This window comes from Monodelphis domestica, chromosome 3 (genome assembly GCF_027887165.1).
Source record: "Monodelphis domestica isolate mMonDom1 chromosome 3, mMonDom1.pri, whole genome shotgun sequence".
NCBI lineage: Eukaryota > Metazoa > Chordata > Mammalia > Didelphimorphia > Didelphidae > Monodelphis > Monodelphis domestica.
In genome coordinates, this window is record NC_077229.1 from 229,787,815 (window position 1) to 229,814,259 (window position 26,445).

The following is a 26,445-nucleotide window of genomic DNA, read 5'->3' on the forward strand; positions in this document are numbered from 1 at the left end:
AATGTCAAGGCTTTTAAGAGGATGAAATATACAACACTAAGTTGGTAAGAAATAACAATAATTAGTAGGCATTGAAACCGATATTAAAGATATTAAAGAACTAATCATTAGAGCCTGTGGCAAAGACAAAGATTTGAAGTTAAGAGGGGAGTTTCCTGTCTCTTAATCTCATATCATTAGATTAATACTGTATTATAGAAAGAAAGAAAATAAAAGTTCAAAGGTCTTGATTTAAAAAAAAAAATCTGTGCCACAAAGAATGTAAGGGGCTCTGACAGTGGGGGAGGGAAACACAAACCAGTGAATAACTACTCTGGATTCTATTCAGTTTTGGCAGTTTCACATGATATCTCTGTGGACTATTTTGAGAAAACCAACCTACCAGATTTCTAAGAGGAAACACCTTGTTTGTGGGTCACTGTATTCTTTTTCTTTGGCTATTGCTTCCCTTTAATCTGGTTATAACAACAAATGTGAGCCCCTTGAGTATAATTATATTGTAAAAAGTAATCTACATACTACTGACTAATTCACTCAACCCCTTGAGAGACCTAAGAAAATTATGCAAGTGGTGGGAAGCTTATATACTAGATATCATTATTAAACATCTACAATGAGCCCTTTCTCACTCCAGACATAAAGCAATCCATGAACAGAGCCTGGAAATGGACCCTTTGTTCATCTCCTATTACTTATCCATCCAGTAAGACTGACTTAGAAGCAAGGGATTTTATTTTAATCTTTGATCTATTTCTACATCTTACCCACAAGTAGTAAAAATTTAGTCAGTCTCTACCCACATAACAGGGGCAGGGAATTATTTTCCTATGGATCAATAATGATCTATTAGGAGCGGAAGGGGAAATCAGTTGAACACAACACAAAAGTAGTAGAAAGAAGGTCCTTTGAGGATAGGTATTATGAATGTTTTTTTTTTTTGTTATTGTATCCTTTGTCATTGTAATCTTGCAAGTTACTTGGGCTGCTAATTATTATTGCTTTTTGACATACTTAGTTTTTCAGTCTGTGTTGCACATGGGAGATGGCTTGGTGTCTTGTGTTAAAGCTTAAAGGTATACTATTGAAATACTTATTCCAACTTAAATTTCAATATATTTGTTTCTAAGAAATTATGGTCCTTGAAGCTTGGCAGTATATTATTACTGAAATTTATTGGGGGAGGCAAAGAATAACTGATACTTGTTTTGTTTTGGTTCCTATCATCTATTAATCCCACCTTGAGTTAAATATATCAAAAATTTGATTTATTTTTTTAAATACCTTGGAATGATAGTTTCAAAAATAATTTCGAAGTACTGATGAATGAAATAGCCTTTATCCTTTCAAAATATTACTATCTAACAGTATTTCCATGTCAAAGTACTTAAAAAGTATGCATAGGCATAAATATATTTATACATATTTCTATATTTATGTTGTCTATTCACAAATATTCAAATCCTTACAGATAGTGCTTAGTTTAGTTTAGGGTTTTGTCTTTTTTTTTATCTTCTCATAGCAAATTTTCCAAGACCTGATTCTTGTATTCACACCATCTATCATAGAGCTTGGCAAGTAATAAATGCTTAATAAATACTTTTGTGGTTAGTTGATATCAGAGTTATAAGAGAAATTATTCTTAGAAACTTTTATTTCTATGACAATAGGACAGTTAAGTGATACAGTAGATAGAGGCTTGGAATCAGGAAGACCTGAGTTAAGATCTGGCCTCAAATGTTTAAGAGTTGTGGGATCCTGAGCAACTCATTTAACCTCTATTTGCTTCACTTTTCTTAGCTATAAAAAAAGGATAATAATGGCACCTTCCTTCCAGGGTTATTGTGAGAATCCAATGAGGTGATAATAGGGAAGCACTTAATAGAATGCTTGGAACATAGTAGGTGTTATATAAATATTAACTATTATTATCATTTTTGTTTCAGTTACAATTTGGCCAACACTCATGGATTAACAACAGTGTAAAATTAAACTGAGACTTTGGTTTTTCACTGTTGCATAAAAAGAGTTTTCTGATTTAGAGGAAGTTCTGTTTTGGAGGTGGAGAAAGTTTTTCTTTTTTTATGAAAGACGGAACTAACCCTAGAAAATTTAAAGGAAAATAAGAATAGAAAATTATGGAAGCAGTTCCATAAAAAAAAAAAACAGCTAAGACTGACAATGATTTAAATGATCAGTGCCTTTGACAAAATATAATTTCAGAACAATTATATTTTCTAAAAATCTATATCTAAGCTATTTATTAGCTTAATATAACTAGTTTGTGGCAAGGAACAGTCATAGCTGATTGGGTCTACATTCTTATAAGAAATGTGTTTCAAGTTAGAATTCTCTGTGGTTATTATGCATTTCATATACATATATATACATATATGTATAAATCATTAGTAAGATTATGATATTAAATCTTCTTTCGATTGAATTCTTTTCATCAGTAACTTATTGAAATTTTGTTTATAAACTGAATTTGGTTTACATATCTGTATTCTTACAGTATTTTTGAGATCCTTCAGAGGCCTTTAATGCTTGCTTCCCCATAAATATAATATCTATTTGGCACTTAAAGCACTTTACAGTGCTTTTCCTTTTTTTTTTTAACAGGACCTTTCCTACTTTTAGAGGCTTTTTACATATTACTCCCCTCTGCTATTCACTTCAGTTTCAGATCAAATTATACTGTCCAGTGTGGGGTTCATGGCACAAAACTCTCATCTCCCATTACTGTGACCTTGCACTTGCTATCCCCCAGGCCTGGAGTGCACCTCAACCATATAAGTTTCCCTGACTTCTTTCAAGATCCAGTTCAGATATCTCACCTTTCTCAGGAAGCCTTTTCTTCCCTCACCCTGCACCACCCCACCCAAGCTGCTAAACTCCCTCCCTTTCAAATTACCTTCATGTACACTGTATAGGATTAATAAGTATCTTGGTAATTTATGTATCATTTCCCCCTCTAGAACAGGAGCTCTTCAAGGGCAGGGACTGTTGTTGCATTTTGCTGTATCTTATACATGTAACACATTTCCTGGTACATACTTAATACATACTCGTTGACTGACTTTGCCTTGTGTAAATAAAAGAAAATTAATAAGGCATTAGGAGAATTCAGGTCAAAGATTAGATCCTTATCAGTTTCCTTCTATCCAGCTGAAATTTTCCACACATATAAAAACTAGCTTTTAGGCAAATGTACCAAAAAAAAAAATGGAGCTCTTTTAGTATCCCTCATGAGAGAAAGAAAAGAATAAAAAGCCTTGTAGTTATACCTTACTTTTACTGAAGATATAAAAGACACAAAACTGCCAACTTGTGTTTGTCAGATCTTCCATCATATTAGATCTGTATTGTCCTCTAGTATAGGCATTTTACTCAGTTACAATTTTCAATTGTTTACATTCAGAAGTCACATTTTCATTTTTAAAATTAAGATTGTCTATTTTTTGTGTTTAATTTGCATTGCATTATCAGTCTTTTTTAATGTTTTGATTTTAATACATAAATTGTAATAACTAAATGGGATAATTTAACTTGAAATTAAACACAGAACAATTTAACCAACTGGTATAGTTTGGTAAATATATATATATATATATATATGTTTTTTGCGATTAAGATGAGCCTAGTACAGATGTGCATTAAATCATAAATAGGGCATTTACTAACAAACTCAGTTTCAGGAAGTGTTTTCTATTTCAAAGATCTACCACAATGATTTGGAAGGAAAATTTCATAAGTCTCATGACTAGGTAGGAAGGGGCCCTTGAGGGGAGGGAATCAGAAGGGAAAGAGACAGAAAGATGTTATTAAATAAATTAAATGAAGAAATTTTACAACATAATATCCAGATAACAATTATTTTTTAAATACAACTATGAATTTCATCTTATCTGGTTTCATATCTTAGTTATTTAAGTAAACAAATAATACTACTTGAATACATTGGTGACCTTTCCCATATGCTCAAATTTGTAGTCACTAAGAAAACAGTGCCACCTTTTTATGTTATGGAATTAATGGAAGACTTACCCTGTATGGGTATGAGCTTTTCCAGTCTGTATCTTTTCCTTGCCTAATGGAGATAGAAACCACTTCTATTGCTGCCCCAATAAAAAAAAAGCTTTCAAAAGCAAACTAATATGAAGGAGATTAAGTGTTCCCAATGCTTCAAATCCAAATAATAATATAATAATAGACGTGTCCAAATAAACCTGCACTATAAAACAATGATAAGCCATAGGAAAAACCAAGGGAGCCAAGGGGACAAAAGTAACTTCCAGCCATAGAACAAAATTTGTCTTGTCAAAATAGACCCATTTTTCATTTTGTCTATACATTTTTTTTTTAGCTATGAGAATCAGCGAGGGATGGAGAGCATTGTGAAATCAAAATGAATAATTTTGAGTACATTAAACTTAAAAAGTTTTATATAAATAAAATGAATGTTGCCAAGATTAGAAGGAAAGCAGAAAACTGTGGGAAATTTTTATAGCCAGCTTCTCAAATAGAGGTCTCATATCTAAAATATATTAAAATTATTGTCATTTAAGAATAAGAGCAATCCTCCAGGTGACATATTGGCAAAAGATATGAACCGACAATTTTCAGATGAAGAAATCAAATCCATCTATTGATATATGAAAAAATGTTCTAGGTCACTACTGATTAAAGAAATACAAATCAAAACAATTCTGAGATATCATCTCTCCCATCAGATTGGTTAAAATGACAAAAAGGCAAAATGACAAATATTGGAAGGGAAGTGAAAAAATGAGGACATTAATCCATTTTCGGTGGAGCTATGAACTCATCCAACCATTTTGGAGAGCAATTTGGAATACATCTGGAGTTATAAAACTGTATATACTCATGGATACAGTAATGCCATTGCTAAGTCAGTTTCCTAAGGAGGTCAGGAAAAAGGGGAAAGACCTTATATATTCCCAAAATATTTCTAGCAACCCTCTTTGTGTTAACAACTGGAAATTGAGGGGATACCCATCAAATGGGAAATGGCTAAATGAATTGTGGTATATGATTAGAAAGGAATATTATTGCAACATAAATGATAAGCAGGCTAATTTTATAAAAGTTAGAAAAAACAACACAGGATAATGCAAAATTAGTAGAACCAAGAGAACACCACACAGCTATGAATTTAGTTTTTGAAGAAAAAAATGTGATAGTAACCTCCAGAGAGAGAACTGAAAGGTGGAAATATGAAAAACATGATTTGTACGAGCATGTCTATCTCCCAGATGATGCCTTCTGTAATGCAGGGAGGTGCAGAGGGGGTGGGCACTTGTAGATAAGTTTTATATGTGTGTGTATATGCCTATATCTGTTATGTAAATGTACAAGAAGTGGACCTAAATGAGGACAGATAATAGGGAAAAAAAGGATAGGAATGATCTTTGTTCTGAACACTATACTTCTATTAATGCAGAGGCAGAAGAACCACTTGGCAAGAAGGATGTAGAGGAACTCCATTTGGGGTTCTTTGGAGACTGAAATTTGCTTTCATCAGGATCATCAGGTAAGGGATTGACCTAAATGTCCTTTATATCTTTTCCATTTCTAAGATTCTGTGGTTATGTTTCTATCAAGGGTGGGACCAGGCAGCATGAAAATAGGTACCTAAGCAAAAGTGACTAATTCAGTTTAATTTTCTGAACAGGCAAAATTTAATAATGGTCAGAGCAAAACAAAAAGTCTCCTAATTTGATTAACTGACCTATTTTAAGCAAAAACTGAAATCAAATGATAGGATTGACCTAACTGATAATATGTCATTGATGAGAGCTCCTGTTTTGGCAGCTCCTTACTATTTCCCCAATAATCCATGTTATAAGATTAATATTCAAATTTAAGGTTTCAGATGAATCACATTATGTAGATCTGCTATATATTTTATTAAGTTATATAAAATTTTATTTCACATAAGTGTTAAAATTCCTTTGCATATTTTCTATGAAGGAAAAAAATTATAGGTGAATATTTTTGTTATAAATCAGAAAATTTTTTATTCTTTGCCATGTACCTTGTTTGTTGTTTTTGTTGTTATTTTCTTACACCAAAGAATAATGTACTTCTTCCCTCATTTTTCTCTTACCTGATAAAATTATATTTTTCATTCCTTTCAGAATGCAAATTATAATTCTGGTAACAGATATGTCTTTTAGAGTAGTTTCTAACCATAAATTTCATGATTAATTTTTAAACTAATATTGGTCTGAGAATTAAAAAATATATAGAAAGCTCTAAACTTTTAAAAGAAAACTTTTTAAAAGACTTAACTTTCAGACTTCAATAGCATCTAACCTTAGCATGTTTACTGAACTGAGGAGAAAGATCCTTCATAAATTCCAAGGTTAATCAATGGGAATTTATCCTGGACAATGTAATTTATCATTTCTTTTTTTTAACATTATTTTATTTGGTCATTTTCATACAATGTTCATTGGAAACAGATCATTTTCTTTTCTTTCCCCCCAAATACCCCCACCCCTTCCCTAGCCAACATACGATTCGTGTGGGTATCACATGTGTCCTTGCTATGAACTCATTTCCTTGTTGTTGGTACTTGCATTAGGGTGCTCATTTAACGTCTCTCCTTGATCATGTCCCCTCAACCTCTGTAGTCAAGCAGTTGCTTTTCCTTGGTGTTTTTACTCCCTCAGTTTGTCCTCTGCTTGAGGATAGTTTAGGTTTTTTTTGTTTTTTTTTTCTCGTAGATCGCTGCAAGTTGTTCAGGGACATTGTAAAGCCATTACTGGAGAAGTCCATTACATTCTCTTGTACAACAATGTGTCAGTCTCTGTGTACAATGTTCTCCTGGTTCTGCTCCTCTCACTCTGCATCACTTCCTGGAGGTTGTTCCAGTCTCCATCAATTGCTCCACTTTATTATTCCTTTTAGCACAATAGTATTCCATCACCAACATATACCACAATTTGTTCAGCCATTCCCCAATTGAAGGGCATCCTCTCATTTTCCAATTTTTGGCTACCACAAAGAGCGCAGTTATGAATATTCTTGCACAAGTCTTTTTCCTTATTATCTCTTTGGGGTACAAACCCAGCAGTGCTATGGCTGAATCAAAGGGCAGACAGTCTTTTATCGCCCTTTGGGCATAGTTCTAAATTGCCCTCCAGAATGGTTGTATCAATTCACAACTCCACCAGCAATGCATTAATGTCCCTACTTTGCCACATCCCCTCCAGCATTCATTACTTTCCTTTGCTGTCATGTTGAACAATCTGCTAGGTGTGAGGTGATACCTCAAAGTTGTTTTGATTTGCATCTCTCTGATTATAAGAGATCTAGAACACTTTTTCATGTGCTTATTAATAGTCTTGATTTCTTGAAAATTGCCTATTCATGTCCCTTGCCCATTTTTCAATTGGAGAATGGCTTGATTTTTTGTACAACTGGTTTTAGCTCTTTATAGATTTGAGTAATTAGACCTTTGTCAGAGGTTTTTGTTATGAAGATTGTTTCCCAATTTGTTGCTTTCCTTCTAATTTTAGTTACATTGCTTTTGTTTGTACAAAAACTTTTTAATTTGATGTATTCCAAATAATTTATTTTGCATTTTGTGACTCTTTCTAAGTCTTGCTTGGTTTTAAAATCTTTCCCTTCCCAAAGTTCTGACATGTATACTATTCTGTGTTCACCTAATTTACTTATAGTTTCCTTCTTTATATTCAAGTCATTCGCCCATTCTGAGTTTATCTTGGTATAGGGTGTGAGGTGTTGATCCAAACCTAATCTCTCCCACACTGTCTTCCAATTTTCCCAGCAGTTTTTATCAAATACTGGATATTTTTGTCCCAAAAGCTGGGGTCTTTGGGTTTGTCAAAGACTGTCTTACTGAGGTCATTTACCCCAACTCTATTCTACTGATCCTCCTTTCTGTCTCTTAGCCAGTACCAAATTGTTTTGATGACCACTGCTTTGTAATATATTTTGATATCTGGGACTGCAAGGCCACCTTCCTTTGTATTTTTTTTCATTATTTCCCTGGATATTCTTGATCCTTTATTCTTCCAAATGAACTTTGTTATAGTTTTCTCTAATTCCGTAAAATAGTTTTTTGGTAGTTCAATGGGTATGGCACTAAATAGATAGATAAGTTTGGATAGGATGGTCATTTTTATTATGTTAGCTCGTCCCACCCATGAGCAATCAATGTTTTTCCAATTGTTTAGATCTAGTTTTAATTGTGTGGAGAGTGTTTTGTAGTTGTGTTCATATAGTTCCTGTGTTTGTCTCGGCAGATAGATTCCTAAGTATTTTATATTGTCTCGGGTGACTTTAAATGGAATTTCTCTTTCTAATTCTTGCTGCTGAACTGGGTTGGAGATATATAGAAATGCTGATGACTTGTGTGGGTTTATTTTGTATCCTGCAACTTTGCTAAAGTTGTTGATTATTTCGATGAGCTTTTTGGTTGATTCCCTAGGATTCTTTAAGTAAATCATCATATCATCCGCAAAGAGTGACAGCTTGGTCTCCTCATTGCCAATTTTAATGCCTTCAATTTCTTTTTCTTCTCTAATTGCTACTGCTAGTGTTTCTAGTACAATATTAAATAATGAAGATGATAATGGGCATTCTTGTTTGACTCTTGATCTTATTGGGAAGGCTTTGAGTTTTTCCCCATTGCAGATGATGTTTGATGATGGTTTTAGGTATATACTGTTTATTATTTTTAGGAAAGGCCCTTCTATTCCTATACTTTTTAGTGTTTTCCATAGGTATGGGTGTTGTATTTTGTCAAAGGCTTTTTCTGCATCTATTGAAATAATCATGTGATTTTTGTCGGTTTGCTTGTTAATATGGTCAATTATGTGGATGGTTTTCCTAATATTGAACCATCCTTGCATTCCTGGAATGAATCCTACCTGATTGTAGAGGATTTAGATCTCTAGAGAGGGGGTGAAATGAGGGAGAAGAGAGAGAAGAAAGTGTAGGCTATTTAGGGTAGAGCCTAGGGAAATGCCAAGTAATCCAATGTGTCTTAAGCACAGAGTTTTTAGAAGAAAATAGTGGGACATAAGGTTGCAAAGGTTAAAAACAGAACAACAGAACCAGATTTTTATTTAGATACGAATTTTATAGTGACTATGAGTAGTTTTAAGAAATGATAAATCCCATCAAAAGTCTCCAGAACGCAGGGAAGCCCAGGCTCCCCATCCATCCTCATTGACTGCTGGACTTTAAGCCAATCAAAAGCCTCAAATCAAATCCTCTTCCTTCATAAAACCTTCTTATCTCTTCCCTCTTCCACCTGCTCTCAAACAAGAAATAATCTCTCCTCTCAGATTCTTTATCACTTTCTTTCTATAAAGCACATTCTACTTTAGATTTATAACTTTGAATAATTGTCATCTCCCCTCCCAGATTATAAATTTCTTGTATCCTTTTATCTCCTAGAATACTGCCATTTGTCACTAGAATATAATCCACTAACACCTCAGTATTTCTTTACCGAATGAAGGAAAATATTCCACAAAAAATTTTACGCACATTAGGTTTACCGTAATTCCTTGTCTAAAACTTTTACTCTACAAATAGTAGAGATGTAGACATTTTGATATGTGTGTGGGCATCTTGCTTTATGTCACTATTGAGCATCTAGCCTTCTCAGAATGGACTAGTAACTTGATAAAGTTAACAAAGAAAATGCTTATATTTTTTATAATTCAGTTTTCTGTGTTCTCATTTTTATTTCTTTTTCTTATGATTTGCCCTTCCTTGTCAGTAGTGCTTGGTAGAGACATTATAATAAAAGGATAGAATGTTAACCTTGGATTCAGTGGAACTTGGGCTCAAGTCCTATCCCAGATACATACTAACTTTCTGACTACAGAGAAATTGCTTAGCCTTGCAGGGCCCTAGGCAGCTCTCTAATATTAGAGGTTACAAACAAATTGCTGATTTGTATCAGTGAATGTAATTCACATGCCAACAATCCCAGAACCAAATGCTTTACTTCCTACACAATTAATTTGGAAGAGCTTAGACTTGATTTTTCTTTTAAGAACAGGAGATTTCTAAAACATAAACATAAATTCACTTTGTATTTCTGTGGGTACACATTATGTTTCCCCATAAATACTTTTAAGGCAGTGCATCATTTCATACTGTTATTTTTTTTTAGAGGAAGATGATAGTTCTCTTTTTATTTCATCATTGTTGTCAAATGGCAAGTCTCGATTTGAAGAGAATATTTAAATTAGCTTCCTAAAGACTTTCCAAGCTAACAGTTGAAAAAATTCTGATGTTGAAGAGTAGGAAGAATATTAAAGAGTACATATTATGTATGTACACCTCCCATATGAAAAAATTCTGATGTTGAAGAGTAGGGAGAATATTAAAGAGTCATTCTAGAAAGACAGACCTGGCAAAAGTGTTTACTAAAAATCCAGACTTGGCATTTTTGAAGCTAAATTATTTAAGAAGGAAACATTCAAAGGACACAAGAGATAATATAAGACAATGATTTTCAAAGCGTGGTTTGAGGAACTCTAAGAGTTCCTAAGAAGTAGGGAAGAAATACACCTTAATATAGCATCTACTATGTTTCAGGGACTATGTTAAGCACTTTTTACAAATATCTCATTTGATCCTCACAATAATCTTGTGGGGTAGTGTCATTATTATCCGCATTTTTCATAGTTGAGGAAACAGATGCAAACAGAGATTATATAACTTGCCCAAAGTCACACAGCTTTTAAGTATCTGAGGTTAAATTTAAACTCTGATCTTCCTGATTCCAGGCCCAGCACCCTATTTTGTCACCAGCTGCCAAGACCATTTCAGAGAATCTGTGTGGCTAAAACTATTTTCATAATAATGTTTAGATATTTTAATCTTCTAGTATAGTAAATAGTGATAGATTTCATATTTAAAAAAAAAAAGCTCTTTTGGAGGACCTCAATAATTTTTTTAAGAGTTTGAGCAAGAAGTTTGAGAACCACTGGAGTAGGGGATAGAGATTAAACCTGTCCTTTTACTGGTGTGAAGAACTCCCAAATGAAGAAACTTCTTCTGCCAGTGCAAATCAGTACTGTCTCTGCAATTTAGAGGATTAGGGAGTTGCTCAGAACAGCAGAGGTTGGGAAGAGGCCAGGGTCACAAGGCCAACAATGTGTCAGAGGCCAAACTTGAATCCAACTTTCTCTGGCTTTGGCTATCAGTCCACTGTGACATACTGTCTCTCAAATGTCAGTAGCTATATAAAAAGTAAAATGTTTTAGCAGCTCCTCCTTAAAACCAGGGCTCTTAATCTTGGAGGTGGGGGTGTCAGTAAACTTGTTTTGTTCTTTAAAAAGATTTTCATAAATATATTTGGATAGGATTGGTTACTTTTGCATTTAAAATTTTATATTTAAAAATATTATTCTGACTTGACCAAATTGTTATGAGACAAACTGGTTTAAGAATTTCCTCCCACACTTTAAATTAATTTTAAATGTAAAGGTGAAGTGGGATCCATATTAACACCTGGTACCAGAAGATTCCAAATTCAATAGAAATGGTTCTTGCTGGTGGGCAAAAAAGAGCTACCAGTTTGTAGCATTCATTTGAGTGTATGTAAATCAGTAAATATAAGCACTGACCACCCTTAAGTGGTGAATTTAATACACTGGATTTCTTAATGTAGAACAAATTTGGAAGGAAATTTTCAATTTTGGTGAATTTTATTCTGTACTATCTTAATCTTGACTTTTGGAAGTTTGCCATGACCGCCAAATCTCCATGAAGAAAGTAAAGGACTTGACAACTTACATTTAAATTGCACTTTAAGATTTGCAAAATGCTCTCCTCACAAAGCAGGTGAAGAAGAGCTGAGCTCAAAGGATGTCAGGAGACTTGCCCAGGATCATGCAATTTACTAACTGTCCCCATGAGAATTCAACACTACATTTCCTCTTTCTGAATCTAAGGCTCTTTCTCCTGTGACACCTAAATAACAAGTCTTTCTTCATTAGCAGAACATATAACTTTAAAAATACAATAGATTTTTGCATGTGGACAATTATATCCCTTTTCTACAAAAACTCAATGTTTTTTCTAAAATACAGACCTGATCATATCACCTTCCTATTCAATAAAATCCAGACTTCCTATTGCTTCCAGGAGCAAATACAAAATGCCCTTTTTTGACATTCAAAGCTCTTCATAACCAAGCCCTCTCCTACCTTTCAGGCTTCTTAAGTCTTACTCCCACAAATACCTACTCTCTGATCCAAAGGTTTGGGCCTCCTGGCTGTTCTATGAACAAGACACTTCATCTCTCAGCTCCAGGCATTTTCTCTGGCTGTCCCCCAGGCCTGGAATATTATCTGTCTTTGTTCTGCCTTCAGATCTCTCTGGCTTCCTTTAATCCCCAGCTAAATCTTACATTCCACAGGAGACTTCTCCCAACCTCTCTTAATTCCAGTACCTTACCTCTGCTGATTATTTCTCATTTTTCCTGTATATATCTTATTTTGTATATACAGGTATCCCTTCTACATCACAGGAGTAGGAGAATGGTGCCCCACAATCTGGAAAATCTAAATGAAAATTCCCCTCCTCCCTACCACATCAGATAAGAAGTCTGAATTTTTTCTTTTTCTTTAATGGGTTGTTTTCAATAAAAGAAAGCATCTATATTTATGGTATTAAAAGATCAAATACATTGAGATTATTCAATACTATACATATATTCTATGCATTTCTAATTTTCTAAACCTTTTCTGTTTTACCTGCTAGTCTTTATGTGAGGTATATGCAAAACTCCCCCAAAAATCCCATTTACGTTTTTATACTGGCTAATTATATATTGAAACAGTAATGGGAAAATTGATATAGGTAAAGGATACTTGTAATTGTTTTCATGTTGCCTACACCAAAGTTTGTAAGCTCTTTGATTTTTACCCCTTTTTATATCTCTGGCATTTAGCATAGTGCCTGGTAGAGAGTAGGTACTTAATAAATATTATATGACATTTTCTCCAATTTAATCTTATAGGATTATCTAGTCCAGCAGTGGCAAACTCAAATAGAAATAGTAGCCACCAAACTATACCTAAAGACCTCCATGGGCCAAAGTATTGACAGTTTTAAAATGTAATATTATCTGTGTTTTATTGTATTTTGTTTATTTTGTTAACTATTTCCCAATTACATTTTAATATGGTTTGGACAGTATTTGGGAGTGTTGTATTTGATAACACTGATCTAACCTAATGTACTCATTTTACATCAGAGAAAATTGAAGATCAAAAAGTTTAAATGACTTTCCCAAGTTCATAGGATTAGTAAATAGAAGAGATAGGTTTATTACCCAGATCTCTGGTTCCCAGTCCTTTGTCCTTGCTTTGCTATAGGGTTTCATCTTGGTTAATTGTCTTTCTTTACATGGTTTCAAAGGCTCACCAAAGTAATTAATAATCTCTTTTAAATTAAAGATATAATAATTATTAGCCTACTGAGAGTATGTTCTAATGTATGAAATGGATTGAGCTGGAGCAACAAGAGTCAAAAATGTTCTAGTAAATATTTTAACTAAAGAATATGAGTCTCTTTGTCTTGTGTTTGTTTATTGACATTTTGTAGGGTGGGGTGGTATTTAGATAAATCAAGGGAAATATTTTGTAAGAGTTTTATTGTAGGAAATAGTCATATTATATGTATTAATTCCTTTACATAGTTTAGGGTGATAGTTTAGGGTAGAAGAAAAGTGTATGTCATTGTTGATAAAACTAGTATAATTGAAAGATGTGATTGTTCTGCTTTACTTTTGCAATTCTATGTGGCATGATGGGGAAACTAGGAACATCAGTCTTTAACTCTCACACAATAGCTTCAAAAGGACTTAGGAGCTACTTGCTACTTAATAAAAATTGAATGAATAAATAGCCAGGGAATTGCAGCCATAGAATCTTTCTCTCAGTATTATTTTGTTGCCACATAAACAAAAGTACCATCACACTTACTGACATAATTGAAAGTTTGTGTTAAGAGCTGGAAAATTTTCAGTTCTTAGAGCATTTCACTGAAAATTTTAGTTTTCCTAAGTAGTAGATTGTTCATATAATGATGGTGCATTGTCTGTCATCATGTTGTAAGTAATATAATACTAATTCAACTCATCAAAAATTCTTGAAATTTCTTTCCTCAGTGTGTTCAAAGTACATTAGGAAGATGAATAATCCACAAAGGAAATTAAGAAGTAAACTATTTGATGACTGTTATACAGGTGAATAAACTGATTGAAGAGCAGTAATTTTTCAAACTCATGGAAGTCATAAATAGAATGACAATTTAAAAATCATCTGAATCGTCAACAAAACATAATTTTGTTCTAAAGATGATACACCCAATGAATCTCATTCTCTAAAATGAAACTGGCCTTTATACTACTTTCCCCCTGTGACTCTTTCTCTCTCTGAATTCCTTTCTCTTTCTCTCCAATTTACTCAAGGCAAGTTCACAAATCTAAGCCGAAAAAACAAACTAAGTCATTTAAAAAGTTGTATTTCGTGAGAGACACAATATTTTCATACATATTATGAAAAGTACCTTTATTAAGCTATTTATTCATGGGACTTTTGAAGCTGATTTTTTGCTCAGATCTGTGATTGCATTTGGTGTGAAGGGAATGCTTGTCAGTACAGAGAAGTTCTTCTGCAATTTATAGTTTTAGGGAGTTGCCGTGGACAAGTGAGAGGTTAAGTGACTTGCCCAGGGACATAAAATATGTGTCAAGAAATATTCAAAACCGTATAACTATGATTCTGAGGCTCCCTTTCTGTCCACTAAGCCAAGCTGATTCTCTGTATTTTCACTGAAAGTAGAACATATTACTTAAGACTGATTCCTAGTAGTCTGGCATTGAAAGAATTGAAGTTACAAAGTCTTAACTTCCTTCACATAAAGTATTCCCTTTGCAAGGTACATTGACTCTTCTAGGCCACTCTGATACCGTTTTTCCAATCATTGTATTTAATGTATTAATTAAATGACATTTATAAATTAACTGAATGAATGGAGGGCTGAAAAGTTAGTGCAGTACAACTTACTTTCATCACTTGCAAGCTTATTTCTAAATTCTCATTTTTAAATTTTGGTCCTTGTTATTTTATTCTTCATTTAGTCACCTTGGAAATGAACTTTCTAAAACATGGTAATTACAGAGTTTTAAAGTTGGAAGAGACTTACGAGATCATCTAGCCCAACATTTTTATTTTAGAGCTTATTTGGCATTTTTAATATTTTAAATTTTCTGTCTATGGTTTTGCTGACATTGCTTCTATCATCTAGAATTAGAATATCTAGAGCGAGAAAGATTAATGATGATATAAAATTTGTTAAAATATATCATCTTCTCCACTTCTCATTTCACAGAGAAGGAATGTGAACCCCAGGGACTTGCCCAAGGACACAAAATAGTACTAAATGGCAGAATGACTATTTAAACAGAGGACCTCTGAATCTAGAACCAGGGCTTATTCCACTCTACCTTATTCCTTTTGTTCTGACTTTCAGGTGAAAAAAATTAGGGATGAGGATAGAGAATATGATCTCTTTGACATAGGGAACTCTTAAATGCAAGAAGTCCATCAATACTTTAGAGCCCACTACTGACTCAGAGAATTAAAGTTGTCCAGAGACTTAAAGGATTTGGGAATTGCCCAAAGTCATACTGTTGGTATGTGTGATGACTTTTATCCAGTTCTTAGCTCTGAAGCTACTCTCTAGTTACCACCTCATGCTGATACTTGGGACTGGGATACAGAAGAGAATAATTTTCTTTTTCCTACAAAGTTTTTGTTTCCATACCTGGTTGTTCACTGAATTTTCATAATATGAACTTTGAAAGGCAATGATTATTACCTTTACATGAATCTCTTTCTTACTAATTCAAGGCTGAGTAGGTTAAGAAACAGTTCAACATGAAACAGACTCCCCATCATCTTTATTCTTGCTACCTCATCTCTTCATTTTTCATTTTATTTCAAGAACCATCAGCAAACAAGCATTTATGAAATGCTTACTAATCCTAGCAGTATGCTAAGTGCTGGGGACACAAAGAACTAAAAAGTCCCTGCCCTCAAGGAGCGTAGCTTGTAATGAAAGAGAAAACATGTAAATAACTAGCTACAAAGAAGATATGGCCTGAATAAGTGGACAGTAATTACAGAGGGGAAAGCATTAATAGCTGAGGAGAATGGGAAAGGCTTCTTACTGAAAATGGACTTTAAGATGCTTCTTGAAGCCAGAGAAATTATGGGACATGGGTTCATTCCAAACATGGAAGTCCTCCAAAAGAAATGCAAACAGTTGTAATGTAGTGTTTGAGGAACTACAAATAGGCCAGTGTAACTGGATAGTAGGGAGTTAGAATATAAGAAATCCACAAAGATAGAAAGGAGCCACATTGAAGTCTTAAAATATCAACAAAGGACTTTATTCAATCTTGGAAGTAATTAAGTAATTAAACTCATTGAGCAAGGGAATAAGATTGATTAGACCCATGCTTTGAAAAATGTTACATTTTTTAAAAATCATTTTAGGAGCTGAGTAGAGAATAGATTAGAGAGATAGAGACTTGAAGACCCTGGAGAAGGGAGTTCTTTGGGTTCAAATTTCTCCTTGGACATTTCCTAGCTGTGTGATGCCAGGCAAGTCACTTAACTCCAAATTGCCTAGCCCTCACTGCCTTGGAACCAATGAGTAGTATCAACTCTAAGACAGAAGATAAGTGTTTTAAATGTTTTTCAAGATCAAGAGACAATGAGGACCTGAACTTGGGTTGTAGTGTGTGACTGGCAGGGAGCACATTCAAGAGATGTTGAGGTGGTAGAAATGATAAGATTTGGCAAGTCCTCAGCTATGTGGCGTGACTGGAGTATAACACCAGAGTTGTAAAGCCTTTTTGAAGTAACCACAGATGTCTTGAATAATTTTCCTTCCAAGTTTGTGGTGGGTTTATGCTGGGGTCTCTGTATTTAATTCTCTTAACCACACCATCTCTTGTTATTCATAGCACTCATGTGAGGACTGCTGGTAAGGGTTAAAGGTATAGTCAGGGACCTTAGCACATGATTCAAACTATTATTCTGCTCTTTGATTAGAATCTGGAGGTTGTAGATTAACAGTTTTACAATTCAAATGTACAGTGTGTTTCCTGGGATACTGACTTTATTGTAGCTAAGCTGAACAAAAGAGGAATTTTTGTCCCTAGAAAATATTTGAACTTGTGGCCCAGGAAGCTGGACTTCCATATTTATCATTTAGGACTTATTGTGATCCACAATGTTACATCTATACCAAATAGCAAAGACTTTAACAAGTTTATATGTTGCATCAGGAATGGATTAGATTAAGGTGTACGAAGTTACATAAACTTCCTTCAGTTATTTTTATCCCCAGCTTTACCTATGAAGAATGACTAAAGTATTTGTCTCTTCTGTAATTAGGCAGCATCACTGTCCAGTGTCTTAAATAGAAATGACTCTCTATAATGAGACACAATACTTAGCTGATGAAATGTTTGGCCAAATGCAGAAAGGAATAAACACATGCTCTGGATTGTTAAAATTATTCTGACATAATAGTGTGCCCACTCAGTGTTTTCAAAACAACAGCTAATTATGCCCCAAACACCTTGAGGAGATCTATTTTAACTGTCTAGTTTACATACAGATAAGGGTGGCCCTTGCCAAAAGCTACATAGTAAGTGTAAAAGAACCAGGACTAGGAGGCATAAGTACTTCTGTGTTGTCTTTTGCTCTGCTCTGCTTCCTCTCTAGGTTAGGTCTTAGAAGGGTTTTTTGTTTGTTTGTTTGTTTGTTTTTAATACTGTACTTGAAATTGGTTTGCCTTTCCTCTTCTGCTGGGATTATGCAACTTTCTCAGTTCACAATTGCTGGGAATTTTCTGTGACTTACAAAATCCAATCAGATTTTCACCCTCCTTAGTTCCAGAATCTATTTAGGAGGTTTGACTATAATGCAATGAGATTAATAGTTAGTTTTTCTATATATCTGGTTGAATTCAGTTTTTCTCTATGTTCAGAAAATTCCATGGAATAGATTCCATGGAAAATAGATTTTTGCTTGATTACACTATATTTTAGATCAGAAACATTTTTTCCTTCCCTTGTAATTTGTACACTGCAAATCAAAGTGTCCCTCTGTGATGAACTTAACAATGATGAAGATTGTAGTCTCAGAGGATTTTTTTTTTTTGCAAATACATCATCAAGATTTTATGGATTTTGTGTTGTTGTTTTAAGATCAACATTAATAGAACTGCTGCTGATCCTATGTGACATTTCCCTTGAGAAAAATGCTTCTTTAGTAGTTTGGAATAGTAATTGCAAAAACCACATCACAGATAAAGGAGCAATAGATGGTAGTTCTTTTCAGCTTTATAATAACTTCACTATCTTCAAAGCTAGCTGATGCTCTTAGTGATAAGTGCAAGGGAACTCAATCAAGTGTTTATAAAGTTCCTTCCAACTCTTTTTCAGTGATTCTTTTATTTTTCCTGTAAAATTTTAGGATGCTTTAGTATAAGATATCTTTTAATCAGGTGTTATTTTTAAATTTTATTTATTTATTTAGAAGATTTTTCCATGGTTACATGATTTATGTTCTTTCTCCCCACCTCTTCCTTCCCCCTCCTAGAGCTGATGAGCAATTCCACTGGGTTATACATGTATCATTATTATTAATTAATTATTAAAGTGATCATTTAAAACCAAAATCCCTAATCATATCCCCATTGAACCATGTGATTAATCCTATGTTTTTCTTCTACATTTCTACTTCCACAGTTCTTTATTTGAATGTGTTCTTTCTCATAAGTCCCTCAGGATTGTCCTTTAATCAGGTGCTTTAAAAATCTCTTTCAACTCTTTTTTTTTAATTCCATGATTTTTAAAATTGATTTTTAAAATGTTCTACTGTGTTGTATGTTTTCCTCCAAAGGAGGAATGGAGCCACTTAAAATCAGGAGACTGTGCATAATCTGAGAGGTAGTAACTCTAGCACTACTTATGATAAGGATCCTTAGAGATTTTTTTTTCCTAGAGCAGCCCAGCTATGACAAAATCTAGCCAGGTCCTAGCAACTTCTCCTGGCACACAAAGATACCCATTTTTTTTAGTCAGCTCAGTTTTTAAGATTACTAGGGACTAAGGAAATCCTGATTGTATTGGAGAATGTAGTCACAGGAGGAAAGACTCAAACTACAATGAAATTGTAACATGCCTTGAAATGAACAGGATATAACCTAGTATTAGTGGTTATGACCTCAAACTATAAGGGGCATCCCTGGATCATGGTAGATCTGAACTAGTTGGTGCATGTGGCATCATTCACCGCATCATTAGTCTATCAGTATTCACTGCTTAGTCACCTCAGCTCAGTGCAGACTGAACATTCCAAGTGGCACTGTAATTGCTACAGAAGTCTTGTACGTTCAAATCCTTCACATTTTAGTAGTGACTAAGAGAAAGAGAGGAAGTAAGGACAAGGGTGATTAAACCTGAAAGATCCACGGGATAGATAACTCCGGGCACTAGAAGTAAGGAGAAGGATCACCAAATAAGATAAAGCTAATACCAATCAATCTTGGATAGTTTTCTATTTAGATATACAAGTAATACAGTGAAGAGGAAGATTAGGCTTTGAGTCAAAAGGGATAAGTAGCTGTGTAAGGGTTACAAGATGAAAAAATGACAAGTTCAGCTGATAATTTTGTTGGAGAAATTTAGAAGAAAAGGTGTGTTTTGGGTGTTATTATAGGTTGGGTTTTTTTGTGTGTTTATGTGATATGGAAAATATTGTTTATGCCATGTTGCTGTTAAAGCAATACAACAATAAACAAAATATTTTGAGGCTATCAGACTGTTGTTAAAATGTTCTAACTTTCAGTAATATGACTTGGACTCATGACAAATTTTGAAATAGAGCCACAAGTTGACCTAAACTTTCTCTCTGCTTTTGTGACTTCAAACATAAAATAAAAATTTGCTATTACTCTTTTCTCCATTTATCACCAACCTTATTACTACTTTCAGTTAGTTTTGGGTAGCATGTTTAAATGGCAAATGGTTGAATGTAATCATGACTGATTTTTTTAAAGCCCTGCATAGTGATGACATCCATACAGTCCAATAACTGCTTTCAAGGATGCCACCCCAAAACAACTCTTTAGGAGCACAAATATAATCAAAATATCTAATATCCACATGTGGGGAAAGTATGAGCAATTTATTTCCAATTGTAGGAAAGTATTATAGTGGAAAGGTGAACGCTTGAATTTAAATAAATGTCACTGCCATTTGCAAAACTATGTTAAAAGGATTTGTACTTGTAAGAGAAAATCTATTTGGTACCTTTCTGCAATGAGAGTATAGAAAAGACATTATTATTGCAGCTCACCAAGGACAATGGAAAACAAATAAAACTAATTCATAAAGATAAATGACTGACAAAGAAGTAGAACCAAATTTAAAGTACATATTTACTATATATAAATATGCACTAGCTGTCACATGGGTTGAGAAAATGCCCCATAGGAGTTATGATCCTTGGATTGAACTTAAATTATGAACGGTAAGAGCTGAGACAAGATTTGTTCATATCCATTATGTTTAGAAACCATGGCTATGGGTAAGATGGAAAAGTCTCTATCGTAAAATTTTAGCATCAGTACTTCACAGCCAAAGTTGCTCTGAAATGGGTCAGTAACAACTGCCATTTAAAAAGTAAACTAACATATTAACATTATGACTCATATACATACCATTGGGTAATATCATCTGACAGGGTCAGGCTCCAAACAACTCTCCAACAAACCTGAAATTCCCAGTCCTATGTGAGTCACTAATACATAAATGTATTTATTTTTTAACTTAATTTTCTTTTTTCCCTAAATATATATATATAAAGTTTCCAACATTTTCCAAAACATATTGTCTTGAATTCTCTCCCTCCCCTATCCATAATTTCCTCCCCCACCTTGAGATGGTAAGCAGTCTCAGATAGATGTTACATGTGCAATCATGTAAAACAGTTTTCCATATTATTTATTGAAAATTAAGAAAAAAATTAAGAAAGTGAAAAACATTCGTTTTGGTCTAGATTCAGATTCAGTTCTTTCTCTCTGGAAGTAGAAGGCACTTTTTATCATGAATCCTTTGGGATAGTTTTGGATCGTTGTGGTGCTGAGAATAGCTGTTATTCACATTTGTTCATTGTACAATATTCCTGTCACTGTATAATGTTCTCCTGGTTCTATTCATTTCACTCTTCTTCAGTTCTGTAAGTCTTTCCATGTTTTTCTGAACCCCTTCTGCTTGTCATTTCTTACAGCAAAATAATATTCCATTACAATCATATACCATAACTTACTCAGCCATTTGCCTAATTGATGGGTGTCCCCTCACTTTCCAAATCTTTGCCCCCATAAAAAGAGCTTATTTAAATATTTTTATACATATAGGTCCTTCCCATTTTTTAAAATTTCTTTGGGACACACTTCTAGTAATGGTATTGCTGGGTCAAAAGATATGTATTGTTTTATAGCCCTTTGTGCATAGGTCCAAATCGCCTTCCTGAAGTAGTTTATAGCTCCTCCAATATCCTGGCTTTCCCCACATCCTCTCCAAGTTTTGTCATTTTTCTTTTCTGTCATAATAGCCAATCTGACAGGTTTGAGGTGGTATCTCAGAATTGTTTTAATTTACATTTCTCTGATTAATGGTGATTTAGGAAGTTCTTTGCATGACAATGGAGAGCTTTAATTACTTTGTTTGAGAATTGCCTGTTTATTTCTTTTGACCATTTGACAACTGGGGAATGATTTGTATTTCTATAAATTTGACTCAGGTCTCTTTATATTTGAGAAATGAGACTCTTATTAGAGAAACTTGCTGGAAATTTTTTTCAAAGTTATGGTTAGTGTGTATTTCCCTCCTGTCTCCTTTTACCCTGTGTGTTTTCAAAAGGTTTTTGCTTCTTACTACTGCCTTCCCTAATCTAGTATCCCTTCTATCACTTCCCCTTTCTTTTAACCTATTCACCCCTTCCTTTTTTCCTGTAGGGCATGATAGATTTCTATACTGAGCTTAAATGTGTATGTTATTCCTTCTTTAAGATAATTTCTATTAGAGGAAGGTTCAAGAGCTCCCTTCATATTCCCTATCACTCACAGCAAAAGCTCTTTCAAACCTCTTTTATGTGAAATAATTAACTACATTCTACCTTCTCCAAGTGTATTCCTCTTTATCACAACTCAATTTTATTTTTTAAATAACAATCATATTCAATTCACACCTGTGTCCTCTTCCTATGTATACTCTTTTTAAGTGCCATAATTATGACAAAGTTCTTGGGAGTTACATGTATCTTCTTTCCATTTAAAAATGTAAACATTATGATTTCTCTTCTCTTTTTAGCTTTTAGTGCTTCTCTTGAGTCTTATATTTGAAAGTCAAATTTTCTATTCAGCTCTGGTCTTTTCATTGAGAATGCTTGAAAGTCCTCTATTTCATTGAATATCCATTTTCCCCCCTTAAGAATCATACTCAGTTTTGCTGGGTTGGTGATTCTTGGTTTAATACTAACACATTTCCCTTCCAGAATATCATATTTTCTCCTTTACGGTGAAACTACTAAATCTTTTGTGATCTTAAGCATGGCTCCACAATATTTGATTTTATTTTTCTTTCTGACTGTTTCCAATATTTCCTCCTTCACATGGGAGCTGTGGTATTTGGCTATGATATTATTAGGGGTTTTCATTGTGGGACCTTTTTCAGTAGGTTTCAGGAGTGAATTCTTTCCATTTCTAGTTTATCTCTGGTTCCAGAATATCTGGGCAAGTCTCCTTGATAATTTCTTGAAATATGACTTCTAGGCTCCTTTTTAAAGATGGTTTTCAAGTAGCTGAATAGTTCTTAAATTATTTCTTTTTTATCTTTTTTCAAGAAAGCTCAGTTGTTTTTCTAATGAGATATTTCACATTTTCTTCTTTTTTATTGTTTTGACTTTGTTTTATTGTTTCCTAATATCTCATGAAGTCATTACTTTCCACTTGCCCAATTTTAATTTTTAAGATATTCTTTTCTTCATTGAGATTTTATTCCTTTCTTTCCACTTGGCTAGTTCTATATATTACCATACTGTTGACTCTTTTCTTCATGATTTACTTGCATCACTTTCCTTTCCCAATTTTTCTTCTACCTCTCTTATTTGATTTTTAAATTATTTTTTAACCTTTCTAGAACCTTTTTGGTACTGATACCAATTCACATTTTTCTTTGAGGTTTTTTACTGTGTTTTGATTTTATTTTCTTCTGTGGTTGTATTTTGATCTTCCCTGTTACCATGTGTAACCATATTTTGTGGTTAGGTCCTCTTTTTGTTGTTGCTTGCTTATTTTTCCAGCCTATTTCTTGGTTTTAATTTTATGCCTCAGTTGGGCTGTGTTCTCAGGCCAGAGTAGGTGCTGTCTGAAATTTTTGACTTTTTTGGGCAGCTATTTCCAGAGCTAGTTCTGGGTGTGTTAAGTTTTCAGTTCTTCCAAAGTGGTATGATCTAAGGAGAGATTAATTAACTGTGTTGAATTGTGCTCTGGTCTATGAGCAACCACTAGCACTCTTTTTCCCAATGCATTTCCCTGAGGCTGTAAACTCTGGTATGCTAATGTTCCTCCTTGCACTGGGACTGAGACCCAAATCCATGTGAGGGTAATGCAACAGCATCCTGCACTCGGTGCTAGCAAAGAGACCCTGAAGTCTTTTTCTGACCAGTTGTCCTATCTTTACTGTCTGTGAGCTGATAGTTTCAGAAGCCATTAATGTTGATTCGGTTGCCCAGAAGGCCTGCTATACTTGTCCAGTACAGGGCTGTACTTCACCCACCCTGGTACAACAGACCTTTCTTGTGGACCTTCCAAGTTGTCTTGGGCAGGAATATGTTTTTCATCTCATTCTTTTGTGTGGTCTCTAGAATTAGTTTTGGAGTGTTATTTAGGAAGAAAAATTTAGGAGAACCCTACTTTTTCTCTTCCATCTTTACCAAGACTTTTTGAAAGCAGAAATTATTGCTTAAAGCAATTTGTTGTGGTTCAGTCATTTTTCAGTCTTCTCTGACTTTCCATGATCCCATTTGTGGTTTTCTTGGCAAAGATGCTGGAATGGTTTACCATTTCCTGCTTCAAATTATTTTACAATTAAGGAAACTAAGGCAAACAAAGTTAAGGGTCTTGGCTAAGGTCACAGAGCTAGGGTCTGAGGCCAGATTTGACTCCAGGAAGAGGAGCCTTTCTGACTCTGGGCTTGGCACTCTATCTACTGTGCCACCTCACTGCCTCACTTAAAGAAATGGAGAATTGCACATTTTAATTAACAGATGAAGACAGTGAGTATAGGGATGTGAGGAAGCCTGTATCATTTAGAATGTGCCCTCTTGGTTTCTGAAATTGGGTGACCTATCTCAGCTACTTGCTACATGGATACCTGAAAAGGTAAAAACTTTGGGTCCTAGTTTCCTTGGCTATAAAATGGAAGTGTTTGAAATTGATAATTTCTAATGTCCTTTCTAGTTCTAAATTCTGGGATCTTTGCCCATACCCTAAACAGCAAAGGTTAGATACTAGGTAGCTAGAAGGGAGAACTGAAAAGTAGTAAAAAATGACACTAAAAAGAAATGAAGGGGAACTGATAGAAGGAAGGGAGAAGGGGAAGGCGATAGAAGCAAAACATTTGTGAGACATGTAAGTAAAAATATATATATATATATTACAGAGGCAGTTAGGTAACCAGTGAATAGAATGTCAGGCCTAGAGATGGAAAGTCCTGGGTTTAAATGTGACCTCAGACACTTCCTTACTTTGTGATCTTGGGCAAGTCACTTAACCCAAGCTGCCTAGCCATTACCACACTTCTGCCTCAGAATCAATACTTAGCAACATTTATAATACAGAAAGTAAGCATTTAAAAGTTAATATAAATAAAACACTACCTTCCCCCAAGAAAAAAATCAGCACTGAAGAAAAATGTCCCCAAATTCATGGTTTTTCCTTCACTCTTTAACAGATTTGTGAATATTAACTGTAAATTTTAAAAGATCCATCAATTTCCACATCACTGAATGTTAGTTGTTCTTTTTAATAGTAATCTGTTTTTCTGTGATGCAGAGATACAATTCTGAGCATCTTAAGTCACTGAGAGATGAATTAATAAATTTACAGATTTGGCCAGGTCATTTTGTTTTTCCCTTTTCCTTTTTTTGGTTCCTATCTGTTCTCCAATTTCCCATTTATCGATATCCTGCCAATAGAGATTAAAGGGTAGAGAGAGGAATTAAAATTTAAATTCATCCATTTTGCTACTTTGTGGCTAATTCTTTTAAAAAGCAAAGAGTTTAGTGTGGAAAGATTGAAAAAAAAAACTATTAAAATAAGATTTCAAGATGTTTTTGCTGGAATTATGTAAGCTTTCCTTTTGCATCATTATATTAATATTTGAGATTTATCTGCAAATGTGCTACTGGCAATAATACTTTTTGATCCTCCTAAAAATAAACTAGAAATTGTCAGGCTTCCACCAGTTCTTTCTCAATAATTTAGAAGATAAACATTACCAGTAAGGGAGACTGAGGCAGGAAATTGCTCAACTCACATGAAAGCATAATGCTGAGATGAACTGGCAGTGAATAGAGTCTCTAAGGCTTAATGTTAGCCAAGATTATTATTTTTTTATTTACTATTGAATTATCATCAAGAGTGTCTAGTAAAATAAACTAAAAAATGTATTCCTTTTGTGGAATATGGCAGCAGTTAATTATTTTCAAAGGTTTAGTGGGAGGGATTGTGTTCATATAAGTTCAGCAGTATCATCTTGGGCATATAGCCCAGTTCTCCAAACACATGTTCATATGCATTCCAAGCCATAAAAGTGAATCATGTTTAGCACTAATTTGTTTATAATCAGTACAAAATAAAAGCTTTTTTTTGCTGGAATAAAAATACCACCTAATGGATTGCTTAAAGTTCATATTGGTAACATTTTTAGAAGGAAAGAAGTGGGACTGAAGCAGCAAGATAAGACTTAGACCATTTCATTTTATTATTAAAAGTTTTATAACAGGAAGGAATTGCCAGTACATTTTTGTGGGAAGAAAATTTAAAGTCACATAAGTTCAAAGAGTAAGTAAAATTCAACATATTTATTTATAAGCCACTTGGTATTCTTTGTTTTTCTTAGCTTTCTGATTGCTCTTTCTATGTCTCTTTCTTTAGCTCTTCATCTTGCTCTGGCTTCTTCAAGGTTGGTATTCTCTATTCCCAATTTTTTTTTCTCAATGTGTTTATTCTCTGACTTGACAATCCTAGCTACTCTTAAGGTTTCAGGTG

At 34.0% G+C, this 26,445-nt stretch overlaps 1 protein-coding gene across 8 annotated transcripts in view; it reads left to right on the forward strand.

The window, feature by feature from the left end:
• The window catches only part of MBP (myelin basic protein), a 266,252-nt gene that overhangs the window by 24,980 nt on the left and 214,827 nt on the right, over positions 1 to 26,445 (forward strand). For 6 of the 8 annotated variants that reach the window (XM_056823552.1, XM_056823556.1, XM_056823553.1 and 3 more), the window contains 2 exons: positions 5,462 to 5,551; positions 26,332 to 26,359. The gene's annotated coding sequence lies outside the window, so the exon portion shown is untranslated. The remainder of the gene's footprint in view (positions 1 to 5,461; positions 5,552 to 26,331; positions 26,360 to 26,445) is intronic. The other 2 variants (XM_016431730.2, XM_016431729.2) reach the window with 1 other exon arrangement.